The following is a 24,791-nucleotide window of genomic DNA, read 5'->3' on the forward strand; positions in this document are numbered from 1 at the left end:
TATAGTTAATGAGTGTGAGTCACAGTGATTACACGAGACTTGTCTCACCTATTAATGGGCACTCTGTGATGCTTACTGAGTTGTAGACTCACTCCTTACATGTTTTGCAGATTTAGAGGCCGACGTTGAGCCTACTACCAAAGATGTGCCACGACGAAAAAAGGGAATGAAAAGCTGCTTTGCATTGACACTCAAGCACTAATGCCCAAATAAGACCAAAGCAAAACAAAATGCAGCTACATTGATGCATCTATTGTTAACCTATGTCACAACATTTTGTTATTCCATTTATTAGAATCAAAATTTGTTAAGAGTCAAAGTACACCTTGCTTAAACCCTAATGGCAATAGAGAGCGCATAGAGAGCTATTCAATCTCGCGACCTATCTCCAAATCTATAGGCTTCAAGTCCAATACTGTAAGAGAGCATATTAATAAAGAAAGGATGTCAATTTTTGAACTGAAATAAATTTAAAAACACAGAGAAAAACAATTACTAGACAGACAACTATAAATTTACACACAAGAATAAGTAAACTTTTGGACAAATAACTCAGTATTCAACCAAGTGCACCATTTAGCCTTTTTGGAGCATGAGTGCCAACAAATAATGTTGGACCAATTCCAGAAAATACATTCATACATAGAATAAGCAGTTTGGCGGAGAGACCATGGATTCACGTGCCCCATAATCTAGCTTGTAAATCCGCCTGTCTTTTTTTTTTTTTTTGGTCAAAAGAGAAGCTAATATATAAATTTAAATATTGTTCGTACAACCTGAGCATCAAAGTTGCCAAGGTTAGCCAAAACATTAGAAACATCACTAGAGATAGATCTACGATATGTAGCTCCAGAAATATCCAACATAAGACTAGGCAAAATAGTAGATGGTGGTAGTACTAAAACAGTAGGACCACCAATTTTTCCAATTTTCAGTCCTTCCTTAGCTAGCAAGTCATCCATTTTGTTTTGCTCCCGAAAACAGTGTCTTAATTCCGGATCTCCTAACCGTTGTCTTAGTATCCGGCAATCATGTAAGATAGATGTATATTGTGGGGAGTTAGTTGTGAACATGTTAATAATCTCTGTTCAGTCTGTATAGACTTCCAGGGATGAAGGTCATGAGCATAAGCTAATTTTAGACCATGTATAAGTGATATGAGCTCGCTATATGTATTATCAGATTGAGGAATCTGCATCTAGTAGCCTAGCACCAAATCCCCTTTACTATTTCGGAAAACTCTGCCAAAACCTCCTGCCCCATCTTTAAATGCTCCATCAATATTGAGTTTGAAGTGATTTTGTTTAGGAGGATGTCATTTGACGTGGAGAGTTAGAGGTGGTTTGGTACTACTGTCATTTTTTGCTAGAGCAACATACTCTATAGCTCGCATATGTACCAGATCAAACAAAGCAGATCTTGTGAGGTTATTGTAGAGGTTGTTATTTCTAGTGATCCAAATATGCCAAAGACAAAAGGGAAATAATTATTTCCATGTGTAAATTGCATTTGGTAATATAAGAGGGAGAGGTTTGCAATAATGTCCAATCAGTGTTGGTGATTGCCAAGAATGTGAATACTAGTAATACCAAGTCTTTGCCAAAAGGATTTAACAACCATACAATCAATGAAAATATGATCAAGGGTTTCTTCACAAGATCTGCAGGTGGAACATTGTCTATCAATATTAATGCCTATTGAGTTTAAGTAGACTCGGGTTGGTAAACGATTATGATAACATAACCAAATGAAGAATTTTATTTTATTTGGTGTCTTCAGCTTCCAAATCCAAGAGAAGTTAAGAGTGTTTGGGTGGCTAGATTTGATAAGCGTCCGAGCAGTTTTTGAGCTGAAACAGTCGGTGTTTGTTAGCTTCCAAATTGGCCTATCTTCATGTTCAGGGAATAATGGTAGTTGAACATTATTAATAGTGTTAAGTAAGTGGGATGGTAGGTCAAAAGAGATATTTTTGAGGTTCCAAGATCTATTTTCATTAAGGTCTGCAATATTTAGAGCATGTTCAGTAGCAGTTAAAGGACCCTTTATAGTAGCTCTAAGAGTGGGAGTATTGGGTAACCATTGGGTATGCCAAAAATTAATGCTTTTACCATTTCCAATAATCCAACGGATACCTTGGTTACAAAAGTACCATCCCTTAAGAATGTTGCTCCAGATAATTGAATCAGTTCTACATTGATGGGTTTAAGTTTGGGACTGGAAGTTTCTATGAGAGCAACAATATTTATTAATGAGAACTCGGGCCCAAAGGGAATGGGAGTTTTTAAAAAGTCGCCATGCAAGGTTCGTGTGAAAGTTAAATTCTTGTTTTCAGCACTGACTATACCTAGTCCACCATTATTCTTAATATCAGTCAAGGTATGCCAATTAACAAGATGAAGCTTGGATTTTTCAGCAGTAGATCCCCATATGAAATTACGCTGGGTTCGATCAATGAGTCTATTGATATTTTTGGGGAGTTTGTGGTATTGCATAATATGATTTGGAATACTATTAAGAGTAGAGGTAGCAAGGGTAGTGCGACCTGCCATATTAAGGAATCTAGTCTTCCAACCTGTAAGCTTCTTATTCATGTTATCAATGACGAATTGGAAGTCTCTTGACTTTGGTTTTTGGTGGAAAATGGGAAAACCTAAGTATCTACCGAAAGTGGAACTTTGCTTAACTTGGAGGGCATGAGAGAGAATTTCCCTGATGGTGGGATCACAATTCGCATAGAAAAGGACTTTTGATTTATCAAGGTTTATTTTTTGACCCGATAACGCACAAAAAGAATTCATAGTTCTCAAAATGGAGTCACAATTCTTGTTGTCCGCGCGGACCATCAGGGTTAGATCATCTGCAAAGAAAAGATGGGATAACTGGGGACCAGTTCTACTAATTTTGATAGGGTTCCAATAACCTAGATCCACCTCATGACAAATATTTTTAGAGAGCATTTCTAAGTAGAGTACAAAGATGTAGGGAGACATGAGGTCTCCTTGTCTGATGTCTCTACCAGGGGAAAAAAATTCAATTTTACTTCCATTGATAAGGATAGACATAGTGGAGGAAGTAATACAAGACATAATAAGTTTAATAAAATTCGGAGGGAATTAGAAAAAAGTGAGTGTGCGATGTATGAAAGACCATTCCAATCGATCAAAAGCTTTTTCAAAGTCGACTTTAAGAATCATGTTAGCTTTTGAACCTTTCATCTTTTGGTAGTGGTTCACAACTTCTTGAACAATGCTCGCACAGTCGGCCGCTCTTCTATTCTTCAGGAAACTAGCTTGATGGGGACCAATAAGCTTGTCTAAAAGGGGTTTAATACGGTTTACAATAACTTTTGTGACAAGTTTATAGACAGTATTGCAAAGGCCAATGGGTCTAATGTTCTTTATATTATTGCCATTTTCAAATTTTGGGATGAGACACAAATAAGTACGGTTTAGGTCCGGAGGGATGGTACTAGTGGTGAAAATATTATGGCAGAGTGATAGGACAGAGGGACCCATAATTTTTCAGTATTTCTTATAGAAAAAAGGGTGTAAACCATCTGGTCTAGGTGCTTTGAAGGGCTTAAAAGATTTTAAAGCCTCTAAGATTTCATGGTCACAGAGGTCTTTTCCTAAATGTATTTTGTCTGAATCTGTGAGAATGGAAAAAGGATAATGATTGTAGTGATTAGCGGCGTCAAGATGAATAGTGGAATACAAGGCTTTGAAGTAGTTGAAAATATGGGCTTCTATATCAGCTTGGTCATAAATCAAGTTACCAGTATCATCTATAAAAGAGATAATACAGTTTCTTCTTCTTCGATTAATGGTCGAGATGTGAAAAAATTTAGCATTTGCATCTCCATCAGTAATCCAGTTTATACGAGATTTCAACTTCCAGAACTCTTCTTCCAACCTAAGGATATCATTGAAGTCTTTTATAAGAGAGATTTCAAGATTTTGGAGGAATGAGCTAGTGGCATACTTGGCAGAATTTTGTATACCAGTAAGTCTAGCTAAAATAGTCTTTATTTTTAGTAAAAATATTTTCAAAAACATTCCTGTTCCACCAGGTAATGTTATATTGAAAAAGAGAGGTAGCTTGTAGGAGGTCAAGATTACTATTCCAGGAGTCATTAATAATATTAACAAGATCAGGATGTGAGCACCACATGGTTTCAAATCTGAAGGGCTTGCTAATACTAGTAATGTTATTACCATGGAGATGTAAAAATAAAGGGTTGTGATCAGAATAAGTTTTAGGTAGATGACTAACATGAGCGTCTGGGAAAATATTAAGCCAATCATCATTAATGAATCATCTGTCAAGTCTTTCAAGAATCAAATCATTTCGAATTCGTTTATTAGACCAAGTGTACTTGCTCCCCTTAAAACCTAGATCAAATAAGTTGCAGTTGTTTATACATGACCAAAAAATGTCTGCTCTATTATTATTAACATGTCTACCACCCCATTTATCATTGGCAGTGAGCACCTCGTTGAAATCACCACCAATAAGCCAAGGACCATTATAAGTTTCACGAAGAGCTATAAGATTGTCCCACAGAATTTTGCGACAATTAAATAAGTTACTAGCATAAATCACAGAAAAGAGCCAGGGTTGAGTTGAGGAATATACCTTAACCATTGCATGAATTTCTTGGCTAGTAACGGTGATTCTGTCAACAGTGATAAGTCTACAAGACCAAAGGAGCACAATACCACCCGAGCGACCATTAGCTGGCACTTCGATCATATCCGTGAAAAGGAAATCATCTCTAAGGGTTTGGTGATTCTCTATCTTGGTCTCTAGGAGAGCAACTAGGCAAGGCTTATGATAGTCTAACATAAATCCAAAATTTCTTCTAAAATCAGAATTATTGGAACCTCTACAGTTCCATATGACAAAGTTAGTGTGGCTATTCATTGGGGCTAATGGATTGTTTAGGTTCACAGGGCTCACAAGTAATAAGCCCCGACATGGTTGCATTTGCATGATGGAAACATGCTTTTTTCCTTGGTTCCCCCTGAAGATTTGAGTGCTTTGAACTCAGCAAGTGAGGCGTTCGGTGAGTTGTACTCCTATGTTATCTCTCATTTTTGAGTCACTACTAGTGTTGGTGGTTGTGACATGGACGCCAGCACTAGTACGCTTAGTTGAGCTCCTGTTGGTAGTAATTGATGTAGAGTTGGTGGATTTAAAGTGAAGAAAGTGTGAGATGGTTCCAGATTACTTGTTGGGACAGTGGAACTGCTTGGAGAATCTGCAATAGATGAAGGTTTGGTAGATTGATCTAGTTTCTCTATTGTGTTAGATTGAGAGTGGGTCACAAGATTGTGGAGAAGTGGGTGTTCGTGTGAAAGGCTAGGGGTTTGCCCCACAATTGAAGCCTTAGGTTTGAGGCTTCTTCTTGTGGATTGTCGTTGTGTAATTTGATAGGATATCAAGGGTTTTTTATCAGCACTACTATTGGTAGATTTACCAAGTTGAAAAGTCAGATTAGAATTCTTTATGGTTATGGAATTGATATCATTCTCATTGGAATCCTCTTGGTTCATTAGTATAGAAGAACTGGGTGAAGTGTGTACGGGAATGTCTATAGTTATTTCAGGGGTGAGAATTTGTGTTTCAGGTTGAGCTTCGAACATATTAGGTAAAGAAATTACAGTGGGAGTGGTTAATTTACCTAGACGTTCACTTTGGTGAACATCTATATGTTGCTTCCCAGTATGGACCAAGTTTGAAACATCAGAAGAAGAATTTTCGTCCATGATTTTGTCTCCAATAATAGTTGATGCAAGGCTATCATTGTGAGCATTGCCAGAATTGTTTTTAGAAATGTGAATGTTAGCGGTCTGGGCGCTCTCTATTTTATCAAAACCAATTGACTGATTGGGAGTAGGGGCCATTAAAGGAGTTAGGTTAGATTGTAGCTTGGGTTTTATTAACTCTAAGTTAAGTTGCCCCTGATTAGCGGCTTCACTGTCGCTTGCTAGCGGCTTAGTCAGACCATTTTCACGATTGTCAACGGCAGTCAAATTAAGGTGAGCATATGAGACAGATTTTGAAGAAGAGTTAGAATTAGATTTTTCTTTGTAACTAAAAGTTTTTGAATCAAGATACTTACCAGTGGTGGCATGATATAATTTAACATTTATACCTTGTTCCGTTTCTTTTCTCACCGGCAGTGGGAGACCGGGAGCCGTCGCTTTAGAGCTACTTCTATTTCTTCGTCGGGGGAAAACAACAGTTTGTCAGGTGTCATCCTCGTTGTAAATAAGTGGTGGGGTTTGGGTTCCCCCTACCATGTTGAGGTTTAGTGCTTCGTTCCTACTCGATCTCCGTTGGTGAAGTTGTTGTCTTATAGGCACAATTAAGATGAATATGCCCTAATCTGCCACATGTTTTACATAAAATATCTGCTCCTTCATAGAAAAGATTATGTTTGTGCCTTCCGATAGTGATGTGTGTTTTGACTGGTATTCCAATTGGGACCTCAACACAAATACGAGCATATCTGCCCCTTAAAGTTGCAGATGTACAAGTATCAATTTTAAGAAGACGACCCAACTTGCTTCCAATCTTAGATAAGATAATTGTGTCATAGAACTCAGTAGGGAGTTCTGGTAAACGGACCCAAATAGTCAAGGAGGTGACTTCTGCCTCAGAGGCAACAAAATTTGGATGCCACTTTTTAATTGACAGAAAGAAACCATTGATAAACCAAGGCCCGTTGTGAAGTGCTTTTTGCATACTTTCTTCCTTGAGAAATTTGACTATGAAGTAGTCAAATCTTGAATCGATTAACAATAACTCTTCTGAAACCTTCCACAGATCTTTCAATTTTGATTTAAGATATTGGTGGCTCATTCGTTTTCCGAATAATTTGATAATAACTGAAAATTTCCAAGGGAGGTACAGTCTGTTCTTGTCTTCCAGGGATAATGGTATGGTGTTATCATCGTTAAGTTCGTCACCTGAATCTTTCTCCATCTGCAACTCTTTGGTACAGAACACTGTATCCGCGTTTCTTGACCCAACAGTGCAGGAAAAGGGGGTAATTAGTTTTTGTTTAAAAGAAGGTTGGGTTGGTGTCTCATCTAGATTCATAAAGGTTAAATCAGGTGGTTTTGGTGGTATCCACAGCTGAGATACAGCATAGGAGGTGGGGGGGATGGTCATAGTAGTTATCGAAGGGAAGGGTTGGAAAGTGAAAATGGAAAGGAAGGGAAAGTAAACCCGCCTGCCATAATGGCAAAGAAATGCACATAGAGAGCTATTCAATCTCGCGACCTATCTCCAAATCTATAGGCTTCAAGTCCAATACTGTAAGAGAGCATATTAATAAAGAAAAGATGTCAATTTTTGAACTGAAATAAATTTAAAAACACAGAGAAAAGCAATTACTAGACAGACAACTATAAATTTACACACAAGAATAAGTAAATGCAAAGGACAAAAGAACTTCAAGTTCATAGTTAAGTATTAGCCAAAAATCTCCACACTGGAACCTGATTATAGACGACATAACTAGACTTCAATGTAAGGATTCAGTAAACAAAAACCTTCTTCATTCTAGGCCTCCCCTCTGTGGACTCGACAAGACAAAAGTTAGTTGGGCACCAATCATTAAAACGAAGAAAGAACTCATATATTATAAATAAATTTCTCTGAATTAATTCATCATCATAGCACTTTTTTTTTTAGAAGGATTCATCATCATAGCACGTAACTGTGCAAAGAAAACTGTTAGCCACTTGTACAATGCAAACATCCTAGCAGCAGTCCAAGTAGTTACTGAATGAGGAAAGGACAGGCAACTTGTAGCACAATTAAATGGCTGTTTGGTTTAGAGATAAGTTATGTAGGGATTAGTGATGCCGAGATTGTAATGCAGGAATTAGTAATGCAATGATTGTCATGCAGGATATTAAATATCTTCAAATCCCAATCAAACATCGTATAAACTAATATTAATTTTTATGAGGAGAATATATCTCCTAAAAGCCCAACCAAAAGACTCCTAAGTGGACTTACTAGTAATTTGCAAACCAGTTTGGGATCATTAAGGTGGTGAAGCCAGTATTAAATTCAGAAACACAAAGTGAACTTCATCATGGTACTGATTGCATCTAGCAATTTATCACTTGCGCCAAAAGACAACAAGGATGACATAAGCCTTTTTTTTTGGATGAAGTACAGAAACTTTTATTAATACTGACATCCAGAAGATGCATAGTTAGGAAAGCGTTAATGACCCCTATGCAAAACTCAAGGTGCCAATGAAGTCCAAAAATAGATTTACATCAGTCACATCCCTCTGCTTACACCAACAAAAAAGGTTCAAGAGGCATTTTGCTTTTAGTGAAGGGATCGTACCAGAGGTCTCTTCAAGGCATCTTCATCTTGCATTTCTTTCTCCGTGTCTAGAAATACAGCTTGGTACTACCTGCCGTATCTTTTTCCTTTCCTTTCTCCACTTTCCATAGCCACCAGCTTACCAAAGCATCCTTAGGACTGTTTGGAATTAACCCCTTGAATTCCACAAATGTTTAAGACCATGCTCCATATATCTCTGGCTACCACACAGTGTAGCAGCAAATGTTTTGCATAGAAAGCATCTATTCAAAAGTTTAAATCCTCTCTTCATCAAGTTGTCTTGCGTTAAGAAAGCTTCACACATCAGTATCCAGCGGAGAGAAATTACTTTGGAGCTTTAATTTTCCATATCCTTTTCCATGGCCGGGAGTATACAATATTTCATGTTTGCCAAAACACATTGGCAACCTTTACCAGTAAAACTTACCCCTGTAATTCTTATTCCATCAGATTCTATCCCTCCCTCCCCCTCTGCAAATTTCCTGTTCCAGTTTGTCTAAAGCCCTGTCAAGCAGCTGATTTCCCAACCTATGTTATTCAGGACAATATAAGTTAGTTAATACTCAATACACACCAATGTTTTGCTAAATGATAAGGTATATTATTAAAGATGAATAAACACTAAGCTAGTGCATCAAAAAAGAAATTACAAGTTCTACAATTCCCCCATCATGTCTAACATGGCATCTATACCCCGTACTAGTTTGCACCAAAAAGCAAAAGGTAAAACCTTAAACTTAAGACAAAGAATGTTTCTCTTGTTGCCTTCAAAAATTCTATTGTCCAACACACGCCTAGAGTACACACAAGTATCCTGCATAAGTTTCTTCAACGCAAAAACCTTAAAATCTTCAGCTTTATAACTAGTCATAAACATATGGAGGTACGAAGTTAGAACACAGACGCTAACTAAGGAAACTGCTTTTTGCAAAAAGAATACTCAGAAAACCAGCACTTCAACAGCTCGAACTTTAGTGTCGACGCCAATTGAGGCGGTAAGACAATATCCTCATCATAACAGCTGTGTTAGACTCTCATTGCTTCCATCAAAGGACAGTAGACTCTCAACATAGTTGCTCAAGAAGAATTATTTCTCCCATCATCGATATTGCTATCCTAAATTTATGTGCTCGATCATACAAAATCAAGATTCCTGATATGCTACTTCAACAGACACTACCCATTTCTTCTGATCCCAATAGCATTTGAAATATCATGCTTCAAATCCACAAAAATTCTCAGTCGCACACTCCATTTTCCAAAAGCAGTTCAGTACCCAAACAGTAAAACATTGAGATTACCAAAATCATGACTCCTGTACCAAAACACAGCAACCCAATCCTCTCATAAACAGACGAGTCCAAAAAGAGATTCATGCACTAGCTCATACAGGAACCATCAATTCACTAGAAGTTTCTTAAATTATGAGCCAATAACTTATTTAAAAACCCATCACTATTACCATAACACACAATCCAATTAATAGCCTCATCTAACTACCAGTCCCTCTATTCCATTTTATGGGGTACTATTACCATGTGACGAGTCAAAGAGGTTCTTCTTTGAACTCGATTTTCTAAAATATCTTAAATTATTTACTATTGTAACTCATACTGTTTTTATGAAATTTTCAAATATGTAAATTTTATTTCAAAAAATTTGAAGAATCTATGTTTGAATTCACTTAGAATATTAAGTAATTTGACCAGTATACTATGAACCCGCCAAATAAAATGGAAAGGAGGGAGTATTATCAACCAGTATATCATGGATATCTCTTACACTCATTGTTTCTACAAACCGGTACTCAAACTATATAACTCAATTTCACGAGGCATTAGATAAGTCCATTATTACCACAAGCAAAGCCGTAGAAGAGTAATAAGTGATTACAGGGGTTTTAAGCGCAAAACACAATTAAAGTGTAGCTTAATGAAGAAAGACAAAGATCAAGAAAAAAATTAAAAAATATATATATATACTCAATATGTTATGAAAAAGGATAACTATAAATGAAACAATACTTATTTGTACCAAAGAACTCAAAACTAAAATTAAATAGGATGTATGAAGTAAAAACCATGTCATTCGAGTTCAAAAATCATTCTAACTTGATCTATATGCAAGACTTTAATTCAGAGTTGTGACTAATTTTCTTTCAATAAATTTCTAATTCCTATTGTTGACCACTAGTATGTTTATCCGTAAAGTACTTTTGTCATCTATTTTTGTTATTTAGTGTTGTCCTTTTAAAAATAGAGATTGTTCACGTTGAGATCTTTATGGTGCCTTCAGGGGCGGGTGCAACTCTTCATTACCGGGTTCAATTGAACCTAGTACTTTCCATATTGTGTATAAATTTATGCGTAAAAATTCATCAAAATTGTAATAAATAGTAGATATGAACCCGTAGCTTCAATAATATAATGAGTTCAATACTATAAACCTTAAAGGTTGAACTCATAGAGATTAAATCCTAGATTCGCCCCTGGGTGCCTTCACTAAACCATAGTAACAACAACAACAACAACAATAAACTCAGTGTAATCCCACATGTGAGGTCTGGGTCACTAAACCATAGTAAGGAGGCAAAACATCTAAGTAGTGTTGCACCGAACTTCAGGGAAAGGCACACTTTTAACAACATTGTAAAAACCTATGTCAATAGTTCCTTGCAGACAAGTTGTCCTTTCCACCTTACAGTCATAGTTGGATAGACTTGATAATATATACTCTTTTATAGGCTAACTAAAAAGCCCTTGTTTGAGTGGGTCACTAAACCATAGTAAGGAGGCAAAACATCTAAGTAGTGTTGCACCGAACTTCAGGGAAAGGCACACTTTTAACAACATTGTAAAAACCTATGTCAATAGTTCCTTACAGACAAGTTGTCCTTTCCACCTTACAGTCATAGTTGGATAGACTTGATAATATATACTCTTTTATAGGCTAACTAAAAAGCCCTCGTTTGAGGTTAAGGCTAGCAATGTTTGCCTTTCATGCGGTTTCAAATATTAACATTATCTCCTTTCGTTTTTTCTACACAAAAATTCATGTAAATCAACTAGTGAGACAAAGGCATGACATAGATAGTAGACAGTCAACTCTCTTACCGTCAGTTACTGCGATTGATTGGGGAGAGAGTGCTAGTCTAACTGCCGGTACGGGTACGCTAATAGGTAGAGGATCTTCCAATCCTAGAATAAGAAAGTAATTGTCTGCCGTACTGGTTGGTTCATTGGATGTGTCAATCTGCTATCTATAACTTGTTAGGTTAAATATTTTTTTGTTGCTAAATGTTATGGCCTAAATGTTGAACTATTGACCATACTTGTTCGGATGGGTGTTCACTCCAAAGTGTTCACGGACAACATGCATACATCCATAAGTAACTTAGCGCAACATGGAAAATTTCATTAAGAGGATTCAGCGAAGAAAAGACAAACGTGTCAACAGCATCAACAAGTGTATTTGAGAGATTGTCCTCCGTCTGAGAAGTGTATGCATGAGTTCGTTGAGTTGAAACTAGCAGGCAAGAATAAAACTTGTTCTTGTGTTTAAGCATGTACGTATCATGTTAGATATTTTTGTTTAATCCGAGAAACTAAGCTTCATATACTGTTAGGGAAGAGGTAATTTTGTCAAAAATATAGTAAAAGTATATAATTTTATTATTCACTAAACATGAACAAGATCCAATTTAAGTTTAATAACCATAAAAAATATCGTTGGTCCCTTAGGGTTTAATTTCGTCTCATATTTTCCCCTCCCGCTAACAACTACCCAGCTTGGCTTTGAGAATTGCCCATGTAGACAAACATCAAATCCATGTTTATCGCAAAGTTATCAAATTGGTTAATATATACCCTCTACAACAATATGAAGCATGCCCCTAAACAACTGAAAATATTAAAATATATCCCTAAACAGTTGAAAAGGTGACCGATTTTTATGCGGTAGAAACCTATTAGTAAGAGGGGCATGCTTGAGATAAAAGATGCGCGGGGAGGGGGGGGGGCTTTACTAAGCTAATGAAGGGAGAAAGTTCAAATCAACCCCAAAAGTATTCAATTTTCCTTCGTTTACCTTTTGATCCATACCCCCCCCCCTTAATTTCGTCTCATATTTCCCCCTCCCCGCTAACAACTACCCAGCTTGGCTTTGACAGTTGCCTATGTAGACAAACATCATATCCAAGTTTATCGCAAAACTATCAAATTGGTTAATATACACCCTCTACAACAATATGAAGCATGCCCCCGGACTATTGAAAATGTCAAAATATATCCCTAAACAGTTGAAAAGATCCAATAGTAGGATGATGGAAACCTATTAGTAAGAGAAGCATATTTGAGATAAAAGATAACACAGGGGTTCCTATGAGCCGAAAGTAAATGGAGAGCATATATAGAACAAATCACAAATATTAGGGGTGTATTTGGACCTTTTATGTATATTACAACAACGTAAATTTATTCCTTAACTACAATGTAAGCAAGCCAAAGAAAATTCCAAAGAAAAAGAACAGTTCAAATTCACTTCCTTTATTTTTTTATGAAATTCCATCATTCCTACTATTAACAACTAAATAAATTTCCTCCCTAAAAGTCCAAATTTGGTATGTAATATCTTACCGATGTAAGCAAGTATCACTATATCAGCTACTTACCAACTTATAGAAAAACCCAATTACAATAAGTGATAAAAGTATATATTTAGTTTATTATGATTGTCAAAGGTCAACTAACAGATAAATGATATTAGGCAAGTGATTAATTGGACTATTGTTTTCTTCTAAGAAACTCAATAAGAGTTTGAACCGCAATTACTACCCTGCTTCAAATAAGCTAAGCTCAAAAAGAATTTCTGCTTTCTTCATTTCCTACCTTCCAAATGTGAGAAAAGATTTTGAGCAAGTAATTAAACAGCTTCCCTTTCTGGATTAGCCAGCATCTACTTTTCTGGTACAACTTCTTGTCTTTGCTCTATTTACCTTGTATAAATAGTGCTTTCTCTTGTCTTCTTGCCATCAACTTGCTTTTGAAGCTCTCTTCACTAGCAATCAACTTCAAAAACCTGCTCTCACCAGCGAGCAGTCTCTCTTTCAAGAACTACCCCTCCCCCACCCAACCTTTCTTCTCAAACAATAGAAAAGTGAGGGAAAAAATAACAAGATCTTCAATTTCATACCCCAAGAAAAATGTCAGACTATATCCCTGAAGAATTAATGGTTCCAATCTTCTCAAGGCTCTCACCCAAATCTCTACTCCGATTTAGGTGCATATCGCGATCGTGGAACTCACTAATCTCAAGCTCTGAATTCATATCGCTGCACACCTACTGTAACATTCTCCAAAAACCGCCAGCAGGTAAAATCATCAGATACTTCTCACTAACTAAAAGAAAGGAAATATACTCTATTCGACTCATTGATGTATTAGCCGGTATTGAAACTGAATTCAAAATAGGAGCCCCTTTTAATGGCATAGTGCGATATTATTATAGGATCGTGGGCCTATGCAATGGCGTCCTCTGTTTGTCAGATGATTTATTTGTATCTGAAAATCTTTTGGTGCTTTGGAACCCAATGATAGGCAGATCTATCACCCTCCCAATGTCTTCTCTTGAAAACTTAGGCAACTATATGCTTATTTGTGGGTTTGGCTATGCAATTAAAACGAGAGATTACAAGGTCGTGAGGATGGCCTATGCTCGTGGTGATGGTGGGTACTTGGTACCACCTAAAGTTGAGGTATATGCACTTAGTTCAGGAATTTGGAAGGAATTTGATGGTTTTATTCCAGACAATGGTGTTATAGAGTACTTTTGGACACAAGCTGTTGTTTGTGGGAAAGTCCACTGGACTGCATACAAGATAACTGGGGAGGAAAGAAGGGTGGAGAACTTGATAATGGTGTTTGATCTAAATGATGAGATTTTTCAGGAAATATCATTACCAGAAATTTTGGTTAATGAACCACCTACGAATCTGACTGCTGCGGAATGTAGGAAATCACTTGCTGTGTATCAGTACAATACACGTATTTGGAGCAGCTGTTGTTCCATTTGGGTAATGAAACAGTATGGAGACACTGAGTCATGGAGCATGGAATATAATGTTGCACTCAACCACCAGCAACTCGACCATCAGCGGTTTGGCATGATACTGGGTTTTCGTAATGATACTGAAATACTGTTGACAGAGATATCAGGGATGCTAACTTCATATAATCCTGAGACACAAGAAAAGCTGCACCTCGATATTCTTGGCACTAGGTACTCTTTTTATTTTGGCACTTACAAAGAGAGCCTTGCTTTGCTAGATAAAGGGGAGTTACTGCCTCCACTTTATTTATCATCTGATGGGACGGATGACAATGAAGATGAAGAAAATAATGCTGATAAAATGGAGCCTAAAAGGAAGGAGTTGCTGGTGCATTTTCTTAAGCATCAGGATGTCATTGCTGTTCTTGGAGCCAGAAATATATGAGTTTGCCCCCATATTAAATAGTAAAGAAATGTTATAAATTTCAGGCCAACGTTGGCATAATTATCTGCTTTATTTCAGTCCATCCCAATTTCATTTATCATAAGCTATGTATTGTTTGGTCATCTCAGGTGTTATGCTTGTTTTTACAACTTTAATCAATTTGACTGCTCCTCCATTCGTTGTTGTATGTTTGGTCATTGACCACATCAACATGAATGTTCAGAATCAAAAATCTTAGTCAATGCATTTTACTTGAGGTGGGGAAAGCCGTAAACCCATGACCTTTTAGCTTTGAGATATTTCGGTGACATAAAACTATTTTGAAAGGTTAACAGTTGACAGATGAATAAGAAGACATGAATCGCACCACTAACAAAAATGGCTCACTAAAGTAATCAAAATTCTTAGTTAATCATTACTGAAAATCTTTGTTGATTAGTCATAAACTTCTCAATTAAAGATGAGATAAACCCACTACCAAATTCCTGTGCTTTCAACTTTAATCTTCTTAAGCTCCATTCTTAATTCCAATATCTGCTGCAATAGAACATGGCAGCAGATTATTAGCTTCATTGTGTATCTCTTTAATACTCAAGTACACAAGTGGTAGAGGTGTCACCATAAACCAAAACGAAAAAATAAAAGCAATTCCCATAAACCAAACCAAAAGTATCAATTTTATGCTATGATCAAATGATAAAACCAACAACAGAAATTCATGCTTCATCAGCAGTCAGCTTGTTTTTTGCTGTGGGCATATAGATAATACGAGGTCAAAATATACTTGCATTAGCAAAACTCACTAAGTTAATGCCAATAAGGACAGTAATTATCTAAATTTAACAAATACAATGATTCACAATTTAGAAAGTCAAAGATTACAGACTACTATATGTATATCAGCCACAAAAATAGAAATTTGCAATAATTACTTACAGATCAGTAAATAACTGCAGCAGCATAAGGGATTTTTATTTGGGAAAGAAAATCTAGACCATGGGCACTCACTTTGTAGCTTCAGCATCTGCAAGATAGAACATTCTTAAAATCGATTATAATCACTGGGAAACGGGTACATGAGTTACGCACTATAAGAAACTTGAAGTTCAATTGCCTTCTTCGTGAATTTGAGCAATCGAACTTTGAGAAAAGGAAATAGTTTTGCTTTGCTGCAGAAAATTCTCAAGCATCATCCCCTTTTCAATTAAATGAGTTCTACTACTATTCTAGTAGAAGTAGTAGAGAAAAGGAAATAGTTATACTTTGTTTCCAAAGTAGATAAGTCTTCCATTAGTTTGGGTACGCCTATCACAAAATTGTCATCATGAATTAGATTCAGTTCAAGATCTAGCAACAGACTGATTCTGCTAGGCTATATAATGCAAGAAGACAATATATTAGATTGCCTCAAAACTGACCACTACAAATGAGGTTGAGTGTTTGGAATAAGGTTATCTTATCTGAAATATCTTACGAATCCGAGGTATCCATAAGAGTTTAGCAATGAAAAGATATCCTGATTAGCTCTCCTAATCCCAGGTATCCATAAGAGTTTAGCAATGAAAAGATATCCTGATTAGCTCTCCTAAGGGCTGTAACAGAAGAATCCCTCATCTGAGAACTACTACAGATCTATTTTCAGTAAGGAATTAAATGATTAAGTTTCCTTTCCTAATAACATCTTAATCTAAGATCTATGAATAGGAAATAGGAGCAAATCTGAAATGCACTTAAGTGGAGGCTTCTTTGAAGGGGTAAACTGCAGTTTTAGTCCTTGAAAGATAACCTCATTACGACTTTGAATCTCCATGTTATTATGTTCAGACATAACCTTTAATATTTTGACACATGGGCCAATTTTGACATTTACTAATGCAATTAGCTACATTGAACAAAAATTAATGAATCTAGTGGCTTCCACCACCTTCTTCCTCCTCTTCTGCTAAACCAGCATCAATCCCCATTCTGAGTGTAGTAGTGGAAGAATAGTTTTAGTGCACGAAATATAACCTCGTTACGGCTTTGAGTCTACATGCTATTATGATCTCCACGTAACATTTACTTTTTTGACAAATCGGCCAATTTTGACATTTACTAATGCAGTTAACAAAATTGAACAAAGATTAATGACATTAGGCTTCCACAACCTTCTGCCTGCTCTTCTGCTAAACCAGCACCAATCCCCCGTACTGCTACTGCTGCTCTTGTTGCTACTTACCCAAAAAAAAGTACATCAACTTCTTGTAAAATGTAGAGATAGATGTTTACTGGTGAAGTGCAATTTATGCTCATATAAATGACAAGCACCGAAGGGGAGCCTTGGCGTAACTGGTAAAGTTGTTGCCATGTGACTAGGAGGTCATGGGTTCGAGCTGTGGAAACAGCCTCTTGTAGAAATGCAGGGTAAGACTCCGTATGATAGACCCTTGTGGTCCGGCCCTTCCCCGAACCCTGCGCATAGTGGGAGCTTAGTGCACCGCGCTGCCCTTTTTATAAATGACAAGCACCGACAAAAGTAGAACTGAACAGAACAGTAGTTAGCACCAGTTGCCTCAATTACCTACGGGCGACAAATCACTTAGTTTGCAAGGTCTACAATGGGAAGCTGCTGTGCTAAAGCAAGAGGAAAGAACAGAGGGGGGAATACTAAAAAGGAAAAGGAAAAGAAAACAGGAAGAGAGAGAGAGAGAGAGAGAGAGAGAGAATGAATCAAACTGGAAACCATAAAATTTATGTGTATGTCCTCGCCAATTGTCGAAGATTACCAAGTTTTATTGGACTTGCAGAATTATTATTTTTTGATTAAGCAAACAGGTATCCCACCAATTGTCGAAGATTACCTTGTTTTTTTTAATTAAGTAAACAGGTATCCATGCTTGCTTTAGGCTTTAACCATAACCTAGATATGTTTTATAGATGTTATATGCTTTGCATACAAGTGCTCATGATTTTTTGAAGCCTATATATTATTTTCGTTCAAGCTAATGAATCCAGTACCACTGATCCTTAATCTTTAAATGAATGTTAGATTAGAAATAAAAACTTACAGCTTGTTTGGATGGTTGCTACCTATTGTATCGTATTGTATTGTTATCCCTAAACAATGTTTGTTTTGATTGTTTAATTAAAATTGATTGTATTGTATTGTTAAATCTATTGTTCCGAAACAATGAAAAGTCCCATTTTTTGAAACAACCGATTTGGTATGGTGGGATTGTTTTCTATTTTTCTTTCCAATTATGCCCTAACTTATTACCTTATAATTCTATTTTACCCTTTATTTTTTTTATTTTAACTCCAACCTATAACCTACGTTTCGTCTCTCTTTTTTCCTTCTGCCGCTTCCAACTCCAACGTTATGTATAGGTTTTGCCTTCCTTTTGTTTCATTCTTTCTTCTACTTTGATTTTAATTCCACTTCTAATTACTTTATCTCCAATTAGTTGTATAATATTGGTTGTTTTCAAGTGTGCAAAGTGTACTTATTATTGTTTTTAATATTATTAACTTGTTCCACTAATTTCAATAAAATTTGCATGAATTTAATTGCTTAATTTATATATAAGACATAATTGGTGATAAATTAGTAGAAAGGGGTTTCTTAAATTATTTTTATGCGTAATTCTTGATAAATTAAATATTTAAACAATTGAGCGTATTTTAGTAAACATATCAGGTACAGTACGATACAGTCAAACCAAACAGCAAAATGTTATTAACAACAGCAAACAATACAATCTAACCAAACATTGTATTCATAAAACGATACAATACAATACGATACATTATAAAATGATGGGTAACAATAATCCAAACAGAGTGTTAGTCGTTAATGAAGATATAGGAGACCTGTGATGAATAAGTGCGGCGCTCTAGCTAAGCAACAATGTCGTGTGATTCGTCTTATACGTTTTCAGCTCACTAGTATTGTCGTAGATGATATTGACTTCACTTTTTATTATTGATTTTGGATTCACTATTTTACAACCTATGACAAATTAGATGAACCATGCATAGTCTCACATTCCAATTCATACGACCATCGTGGAATAAATAGCACAATGAATCAGCTAATAACGAGCGAAAATAATAGAAATAACAGGGCTTATGTTCTAAGGACATATTGAACAGTTATTAAGGGTTTAAATGATAAGATTATCATTGTTTTGCCTTTAAGATAATAAATTACCACTTAAGAGGTTGTGTTTGTATCATCATGGAACTAGATACTTATTAAGAAATTCTTCCAGAAGATCGTAAATTTAAGTTCTAAATACCAAAATAGACTTTTCTTCATTTGTTTTCTAGGCAAATGGACATTCTCAATATAAAAATAGAGTCTCTTTCATATAACATATACCCCTATAACCAATTTTAAACTATGGATATGCTTGTATAAATTTACAGAACTATTGCGTTTGAAATCCGACGTTATTATTCAGTTCTCTGCCTAAAAAATTTCACTTTATCAAATAGAGACATGTTACTTTTAGTACTACTTTGCCTCTGGGAATATTTGAAACACAATATTCTAATGCCATGGTATTCCTTGCTTATTGACATGAGATTTGTTCAGCCGAATTTGCCAAGGGCATTGACGCGTAAAATATGAAAGGGTTTGTTAAACTATCAATCACAGTCTCCGGTGTGTGGTTGCTGGGGAGCTATTTGCACTTGGATTGACGTTACATGGACTCGTTCACAGATACGTATTACTCCCGTTGTTCCATTTTATATGAATCTTTTTTCTTTTTAGCCCGTTCCAAGAAGATTGGCACATCTATATTTTGGAAACTATATACTTCTAACTTTCCTATTTTACCTTTAATAAAATACTCTTATAGAAATGACAAGGCATCTATATACATTTAACTTATGTCACAAAAGTCTTCCTATCTTTTTAAACCTCGTGTCTAGTCAAATGAAGTGTGTTAGTATCCACTATGAGTTCGTGAAGTATTTTGCTAATTTTTAGGGTATTATAATTACCCCCATGAGACCCACACCCGTGTCATACTCCTGAGGTGTCCTTTTTCCTATAAATAAATAAGTTATTTTAGAAGACAAATACCCCTAAATGGGTTCACTTGTTTTCAAGAAATGTGCAAAAACCTATTGTAGTTGACATTGCTGAAGTGTTGGCCCAGCGGTTAAGGGGGTGCAAAAGTGACCTTTGCTTACATGTTCAATCCTTGCACACAACATTTCCCACTCTTTGTATTGCATTCTAACTTACAAAGTTCAAACTATTTCCTTATCGCTTGGTTCGCTTTCTTCTAGTACTATCAGTTCCCTTGCGTTATCCTCATAGGACGCCAAGAGAAGGCTAAATGCTGACCAAATTCCTTTTCTGCCAATATGGATCTGATATCAGCTAGAAGCCATAACTTGATTATAGGATATTACTCTTGTTTGGAGGATATGGGGATATTGAGTTTGTTATGGTGCATAAGGAGAAAGTGTGCCCGCTGATCTCTGATGAAATGATGATAGAGATGTTGCACTGGCTGTAGTCAATATCCTTTCTTTTTTCCTTTTTTTAGATAAGTAATCAAAGATTTTATAAATGCTTGCACTAAGCCAGTGCTAGAAAACATAACTACAAATTGTACAAAATCAATATCCTTTATTTGAGTGTTAATTTCGTTATTTGTTTATTACAACTCGTACATTTGCTATAACAATGAAACTCCTAAAAGTTTACATTACATATCAAAGAAAGCACAAAAACCTCTAAAATTGCATGTACGCACCTACAGGACTAACCTTGATACCTCATATTATTTTCATATATTATTTATTAATATTAAATCACACACATATCCAAAGATATGAGTTTCTGCGTCTGGTATAAGAAAGAAGCAAGCCGTCACTGGCAACATACAACAAATGCTTTGGTTGTAATCAGTATCATTTACGTGATGGTTATCACTAGATCAGATTTATCTTGCGAGCTGATAGAGAAGAGAAAATTATGGGTTAAGACTTGTTTTACTTGGAAGTTTTGGTTGATTCTCACTCTCAAGGAACTCTGCTCTACAGTACTTTCCTCTTCTGTAGAAGTTAAGTTTTATGGATATGATGGGACTAAACCTCGTATACAATCAAGTAGACAAAAATTAGAGAATCTTAAAACTAGTCAATTCATGATGAATCTTCATAATACATATACTGACGGTGTTACGATAATATGAATTGAGCTTAAATGGAAAAATGAGGATTCATATAGCCAACCCCAATCTGTTTGGGATTGAAGCAGAGTTGTTTTTGTTTTCAAAGACGCACCCAACAAAAAGGGCACCAAATCAAAATTAGCACAAGCAAATATATTAAAACCTTTAAAAAAAGCTTTCCTTTTTCTGTTTTATTAGCCTTTAAAAATTCACATAATCAGAGCTAGACAGCTTGATAGATTTTCTCAGTTCATTGTGCAGAAAAGGAACTGAGCTTTTGCTTTTTGTGCCATTCTCAGTTAATTGCACCTGTTTTGTGCCATTTTTTTATTATAAAATATTACCTTACTTGATGAAAGAAAACCTTTGAACATTCACACAACTGGACAAATATAAATTAGGGAAAGTAATTAGCAACTAAAGCAGATCTACTTTTTCAATTTTGGAATCAAACATGTAACGATGTTGAAGGCTACGAGAATCAACAAATTTAGAAGCAAAGTGCGTACCAATGATTCAATGATATAAATTGGACAAGTCCGGAAAGGGAGAATTTCTGAGAAGAGCGACAATGATTTGAGGAGTGGTGAGACCATTTTTGGAGAACAGGGGAACGCTGCAGCTGTTCATCGCCTTCCCTGTTTTAGGAAGCTGCGGGTAACAAGGGCACGGCAGATTTTTATCCTAGTAGGACTTTGGACATAAAAATTGTAATTTTTTGTATTTGAAGCTAAGTTTAAAAATGTTATTTGTAATTTGCAATAGTAGTTGGACATGTATTTTATTTCAAAAAATATTATATTTTTGTGAGTTGGGAAAAAAATGATATCTTGAAAACTCATTTTTAAAAAAATTTTAAAGACTAGCAGAATTTTATGGATAAACGTATTTTTGGAAAATAAAATTGAAAAAAAAAAATTATGGACAAACGGGGCCGTAGAATCATTTGATAATGCTATGCGAATGATAGAAATATGCCATCGTGTATGGCTAACTCAATAACAAAAGATTTTCAAGGATGGGAGCAGACTACCATAAGATAAAAAATTTATTTTATTGAGATACGTACTTAAAAATTAAAAAACGTATATCATATTAAGACATTTGCCGAGAAACCATAAGCCCTTTTGAACAAAAAAAGTTATTCAAAAGTAAATGGACTGCTTTATATTTCAGGAACAAGCATAAAAATATATTGATCACTTTTATCTTACTTTTAATCTCTTTGATTAATAAAATCCAACGGATTATCGCTCCGAGGGAGTACAAATTCATAAAAAGTATTGTACAAGAAAAATAGAACCAAGCTGACGTATAGCGAGCACGAGATATGATGAGAAGCGGAGGATTATGGTTGAAGAGATAAAATTGGAATTTAGGGGTCAAATGAGTGTGTTAGACTGCATTTGAGGGTTAAAATAATATTGTGCTAATAAAATGGGAAGGTCAGTATGACCCGTACTAAAGAAATGGGCGGGTCGGTATGACCTATATGAAAGCTAGTTGGGCTGAGATGGGCACGGATAAAATGAGTTCTAACATTAAAAAATCTATGTGGTATACATTCATTATACATTTAACCTCACTAGTTTTAAGATACGCGCGTTACACGTATACCCTATTTCAATGGGTGCAAATTTTAAAAATTCACATAAAAATATTTCATAAAATAAAAAGTTAAAAAAATCTGTGTAAGTTTTCAAAAATGATGATTATTGATAGTTGATCGTATTTAGCTAACTTAATATAATCAAGAAAGAAATTCTGCCCATGATCATCACAGGAGAACACATTTTTTTCTACTACCATTGATACCTTTAACTGAACACTTTAGAGTTGGGCACTGATCACTCCCATATATTTGTTATATGAAGGTGTAAGGCGCAAGAAATAATAGATCACATTTTCTCTACCCACAAATTTGGGGAAAGAACAAAGACAATAGTGGACATATTGGCTTAATTTATTCTCCGTTGAAATAAACCCATAGATCCATCTATTAAGGGTAAAAATGTGAAAGATATTTCGCTAAGGCGCGCATTCTATTCAATAAATTAAAATTTTTAAAAATCACAAATACTATTAAGTAATTCGTTTGAGTTATAAATAAAAATTAAAAATATAAAGTTTTGAAATTGACAAATATGAATCATATTTAGTTAACAAAGTACTGGATGACCTAGCTAAGCATGAAAATAACTTAGATAATTTTGAAAGCTACGTGACTATTATGTATCCCCTTATTTTATTTTAACATCGCATGAAATAATTTTGAGATATTATGTATTCTAAACATGTCAACTATAAAAGAAATAGCGACAAACCAATTTTGTAGTTAAATAGTAGAAATTCATCGCTAATTGCAGATTGTTAAAAAAATCTATTTTCCATGAGATGAGTGTATTTTTAACATGTTGAATTTAATTCTAACGAACTTCTTTCTATATTAAATAAAATTTCGAAGGTTAAGTTCTTGGAAACTTAAAGTAAAAATTCACAATTAATTTCAAAATTTTAAATATAAGCTTATCTAAATTTTGTGAAGAGTTTGGTATTTAAACACTATGTTACCTTTTGTGATGCTTGAAAGAGTTCATTTTGTACAGGAAAAGAAAAGGAGTAACCCTAAATATTAGGCCTTCTAACAAAAATTTCTACGCATCGTAGAAATAAATAAAAGAAATATAAAAAAATCCCAAGTAATAACTAAAACTCAATGTAGCAATCCAATGCCTTTTCTACCGGCGTCCAAATTAATACGTAAAATCTTCAAATAATTTTAAGTAATTATTAGCCCGATATCTTTTTAGAGTCTTAAATTGCATTCAAATAAGGAAAGAGTATAAGTAATATTTACTTCACATGAAATATTAAAATTTTGAAGTCCTAAATATTAGGATATAGGTAACGTCAAAAATTTAGGAAAATGACTTAAATTATCATTTTGTCCAATGTAATTTTTTTTTTAAAAGGATAAAAAAGGCGAATGATAAATTTTGAAGTCCTAAATATTAGGATATAATTAATGTAAATATTTTAGGAAAATAACTTAAATTGTAATTTTATTCAATGTAAAATTTATTTTAAAGGGTAAAAAAGGCGAACAACATTTCGCTAAGGATATTCGTACTTTTAACATAGTATATAAATATATATTTAAAATATATATTTTACCCTTATACCTACTTTATAAAATTTTATTCAATTTTTAATATCATTATATGTCACTTAACAAATTTCACGTTTTAATGGACTAGATTCTCTCTCAAAGATTCTCTCACGTATCTTTACTCAATATTTCATTGCGATAATATCATCTCTCTCAAAATTCAATCAAATATTCAAAGTCAATTTTTGCTAATTTCTAGAGAACCAGTACTTAAATATCAATGGTGAACTTTTCCCAACTAGTCATAGGTTGTTACTACAAGTTAATTTACGGCATCTGTTTACTTCTTCCTCTTTCCTCTCCACGCTGTACAGTCGTAATTTCTTCTCACATGGTTCTTTTCTCTCTCCTCTGTTTTTCCACGCCTCAATTTCTTTCTTATTTCAAAATATTCAATTTAAAAGACGTAATATACCATTTGTAATATTAAACATTACAATTTTTGAAAAATAACAATATGTATATTGTCACACATCCTTTTTTCGAGGATCGTGAAAAAAATAGGCTTTTCAATTAAAGTGACACAATTTGAAAAGAGATTGATTTATTATTTAAAGAAGTTGCCACTTGAAATTATTTGATT

At 35.0% G+C, this 24,791-nt stretch overlaps 2 long non-coding RNA genes across 2 annotated transcripts; both read right to left on the minus strand.

Moving 5' to 3' along the window:
* Window positions 1-528: 528 nt before the first annotated feature.
* Window positions 529-21,737, minus strand: LOC138907061 (uncharacterized). The gene is made up of 4 exons (XR_011414770.1): window positions 21,549-21,737; window positions 15,803-15,890; window positions 8,377-8,904; window positions 529-7,323 (listed from the first exon to the last, which is right to left on the minus strand). It is a non-coding gene; the product is annotated as an uncharacterized lncRNA (long non-coding RNA).
* On the minus strand, window positions 17,174-21,541 carry LOC138907062 (uncharacterized). The gene is made up of 2 exons (XR_011414771.1): window positions 21,384-21,541; window positions 17,174-17,426 (listed from the first exon to the last, which is right to left on the minus strand). It is a non-coding gene; the product is annotated as an uncharacterized lncRNA (long non-coding RNA).
* Window positions 21,738-24,791: the final 3,054 nt, after the last annotated feature.

Source organism: Nicotiana tomentosiformis, chromosome 3 (assembly GCF_000390325.3).
Source record: "Nicotiana tomentosiformis chromosome 3, ASM39032v3, whole genome shotgun sequence".
NCBI classification, from domain to species: Eukaryota; Viridiplantae; Streptophyta; class Magnoliopsida; order Solanales; family Solanaceae; genus Nicotiana; species Nicotiana tomentosiformis.